General features: G+C 38.7%; 1 pseudogene; it reads right to left on the bottom strand.

Moving 5' to 3' along the window:
• Positions 1-476: 476 nt before the first annotated feature.
• LOC129904691 (5S ribosomal RNA) lies at positions 477-594 on the bottom strand (annotated as a pseudogene).
• Positions 595-4,488: the final 3,894 nt, after the last annotated feature.

Raw genomic sequence — 4,488 nt, 5'->3', positions numbered from 1 at the left:
TTCTTTTCCATTTCTTCTTTCCAGATCTCTTACCACATATCATATTGCACCCTTTACACGAACATGTGTAGGAGCTTAAAGTAGCTCGGAAGATGCCTTAGCATAGCCATACTAGTCTGTACGTAAACCTGTATCATTTCTTACTTTGTTCATCTGATGTTAAGGCTCCACTATAGCTTTTGTCCTTAGTACTGATTGTACCTTAAAGGTTTTGCTTCAAACCATCTTATACCTTCCCTTAATATATTCGAATATAGCAGTTACATGGCTACTACTGACTTCTTTTATCGAGTAATCACCTGGTTTTACTCTTGGCATACTGCCATTCGTAGGTTGCATCAATTGTTTTTCAAAGCTACATCCCCTATCTCAAAGGGTCTTATCATATTTCACGGTGGAGTCATATATCCACAATACTTCTTTATACCACAGTGTCATGCAAGGACAACGTATACATACATCCATATCATCTCATATCACAGCCGCACAGGGCTTCCCAAGAGGTTACCCATCCTAGTACTACTCTCGCCCAAGCACGCTTAACTTCGGAGTTCTGATGAGATCCGGTGCGTTAGTGCTAGTATGATTGCATCCTTCCCTGTGGGGCGCATAGCTACCGAAGAAGATGATGACCCAGCGGTTGATCCGGTAGGCCAAGTTGCACCTCCCAAGTTACCCTTATATCCTTATTACACGGACCACATCCTATCTTTAGCCACTTTCTCACTAGGCTTTACTTATTTTCATAACAATCCTTATTATATTCACATCACATCCTATTCGTATTCTACCCTATAGTATAACACTTCTTAACCTTTTTCACGATCCTTATCATGGGTTACTTACCCTTCTTAGTTAGTCTTATCCTTATGTATTAATTCCATCGGTGCCTCAATATATCATTCTATCCAGAACTACCAGTCTTCTCTACATCATTTTCCTAGGATCACAAGTCTTTTCCAACTTCGGCTTACCATATCAATACTGACCTCCTAGTTTTTATTACCATTAATTCAATAATTAACTTATTTCTCGAGGTCAGGCATACTTGTGTTTTATCCAAATTTCATCACTATTGTGGGCACAACCTTTCAAGACATACAACAGCCCTGTATCTCATTCTTTTTTTATTTCTAGGAAAATTTGGGTAGACTTTCCTTTGTATTTCTCCCTATCTCAACACCTGTACGCAGGAAATGCCAACAGTGCCTCACAGGGCATGTATGTATGTATTCAGATCATATCATATCGCAGCCACACAGGGTGCACAATATCAATAGTATGAAAATGGACTTACCTCATATGCCCACTCGAACTGCACCTGTTAACTTTCCTGGCTACTTTTCCTTTCAAATTCAACTTTACATTCCAATTGTACCTCAATACCTTACCCAACATATATCTTTCATGCCTTTGCTTACCTGCGTGCTTTGTAACTTCCAATATCATCAGTCACCTTCTTCTATCGATGTTGTCCTTCTGCTGAAATCACAAGTTAGCATGAGGAATTTCATTCCCTATGACTCGGCTCTATCGCATGATCATAGATATGAAAGAAAGGTAACATCCTAAATGTCCTGTAGCCTCTTGTCTATAGATGTGATGCACAACACACCGATAAACAAGACTCTACTAGACACGGTCTATAGATACTCCAAGGACGAACTGCTCATATACAACTTCTGTCACGACCCAACCCCATAGGCTGCAACTGGGTTCCGACCTAGACCCCCATGTACCTATATGTCGACTATAATCAAATTGGACTATGTATAACGTGATACTACTCACTAAACCTCAATGGGTTAAAACTTTTTCATGTTCATATAGCCTCCTTCATTCGTATCATATCATGAAAGGGCATGCAAGCCGACAAAGCTGCCACAACATAATAGCTTTTACAATATATCGCATAGGCATAACCGAAGTAAACTCATAAACAACCCACACACATATATCTACAGACCTCTAAGAATAGGAATGGCAATATATGGCGGGACAGGGCCCCCGCCGTACCCCTGAATAACCAAATATATATATCGGAGGTTTGGTACCAAAATTTGGGTCCGAATAAATGGAGCTTCTTCTAAACTTGCTGAGTGGAATCCTGAGTTGGTGGACTCCCAAATCCTGTATCTGTACCTGTGGGCATGAAACACAGCCCCCACCCCACCCTGAAAAGAAGGGGTCAGTACGACATATGTATTGAGTATGTAAAGTATAAAACATCATAAATAGGGCACAACTAATATAAGGATGCAGGAAATCAAGCATAGCATTTAATAGGGTACTATACCTGTACCTCACAAAATAAAGTCATGTATACCTTTATCACGTACCGTATCTAGCCCTCTCGGGAACTCAGTATTACAAATACATAATCTATTATGATAGGCTTATGCATATTATTAGCACTGTGGAACCTACAGCCCAATCCATAGATATAGCAAGCACATGCCGAGAAATGACAACCCAATCCATATATCGTGTAATAATGCTAAGGAACGACGGCCTGATCCATATACCATATGATAATGTCGAGGTACGACGGCCTGATCTATATATTATGTAATAATGCCGAGGAATGATGTCCCAATTGGTATATCGTGTAACAATGCCGAGGTATGATGGCCTAATCCGTATATAGCAAGATATGCCGAGGTACATTCAGCCCGATCCATATATCATAATGCATATACATGCATGTAAAACTCTATAACATATCAAACATACCTTAGATATCACCATAAAGCATGTTAAAGAGCCCCTAGGTATAGGACCTTACACATCCCAACACTATTCAACCTATAGTAGGCTCAAGGGTCGTAGTTTAACTACTTCAAGGTCCTTATCATTCAGAAGTGGGTACAAGTTATGTTATTCATCTAGAATCTATAAATGGAGCTATCTCTAAATCCATGTTCTATAGTACCTATCGTCCAGTCTTTCTAGAAGTAGGAAAAGACAAGATTTACATGTACCATTTCCTATCACATGGAAGACTTTGAAAAGTAATGACTCAACTTATTACAGGAGTTCTAATCAGTAGGAGGTGAACAAGAGCCTTAACTCGCACTCAGAGTTTTAAGAGTGGAATAAATTTCAACTTCATATATATAATACTTACATCTAAGTCATGCCAAAAGAGAGGAAGAATAACTTTACATACACTACTTTTCAGCATATAGAAGACATGAGGAATGAAAGCTTAACTACTTTAAGAGTCTTAACACTCAATAGTGAACATGAATTATGAATCATGAATCATGTTCAGAGATCATGAATAGAATTACCCCAGGCTTCATACACATATCATTTGTCACTTAAATCTAAGACATGCCCAAAAGAAAGAAAAGATAGGCTTTACATACCTCTTATCGATTGCTTTGAACCCAGCTTGTCTCGTCGTCCTCTGAACCTATTTAACACGAAGGTAATACTAGTATTAACAATATTTGAATTTCCATATTTTAAGTCCAAAATCAAGCACCCATAGGAACCAACTCCTTATTCACCTTTTCGACTAGTCTCGACTAGTCTATTAACTAGTTAAGAAGTTAACAGAATTCGGGCAGCATCTCCTCTATAACTTGCCCTATACGAACATCCAATCACATATTCAATTAGTACAGCCAACGAAAAACAACAATCAGCAGCCAACACACAATTATACCACTTCAATATTACACAAAACAAACTCCAAACAACTCGCTTAAAACTACGATACCAAAATAGGGTTTTTAATCTTTATTTCGTAAAATCTTTAATCATACGCAATGGAGGGTCATGTGGCTGAAACCAGCAGCTCCCACACCTATTTTAGAATACTTTTAGGCCCTACAACACATCACCACACCCCCTACAGACGCATCACCACAAGCGCAACGCCCTACTCGACTTTAATTTAACTATAGCGACTCTAATTTAGTTTATTTTGAACGTCAAGCATCCCTATGAACTTTTAATATTTACAGCCACTTAAAATACTTATAATACACTCCATAACAACATCAAAAGCTCCAAATTGAAGGGAAATACCTTACCTTTTTCAAAACTTATCAAAACTAGCATCGAAGGTTCCTTAGCGCGCTGAAAATTAGCGGACTGTTTGGGGCTATTTGTGTCACTCTTTTGCTGCCCTAAATAGAAGTTTTTCATTTTTAAACACCGCTATATCACTGTAGGATTCCTTATATAATTAAATTATGGAATAAAATCGGGCCTTACCTTTATTTTTCTTGGCAAACCCGTAGGTCTCTCTCTTGCTTTCTCAAGTTTTCCTTCAATTTTTCCAAGTGAAAGATGCTGAAATGTGATGAATTAGTCATCACTTAACATATATATACCCTTTTTTAAGGTGACACATGTCATCCTCTAAGGGTGTCATGTGTCAAAACCTTAGGAATCCATGTCACCTCATGCAACAAATCACATGCTGCCACGTGGCGATGTGGGACCCACCTCAAGTAGGTGTGTCACCTACTTTGT

The sequence above is a fragment of the Solanum dulcamara genome, chromosome 1 (genome assembly GCF_947179165.1).
Source record: "Solanum dulcamara chromosome 1, daSolDulc1.2, whole genome shotgun sequence".
NCBI classification, from domain to species: domain Eukaryota; kingdom Viridiplantae; phylum Streptophyta; class Magnoliopsida; order Solanales; family Solanaceae; genus Solanum; species Solanum dulcamara.
The sequence above is the reverse complement of the archived record's forward strand: the minus strand, read 5'-3'. Positions and strand labels throughout refer to the sequence as shown.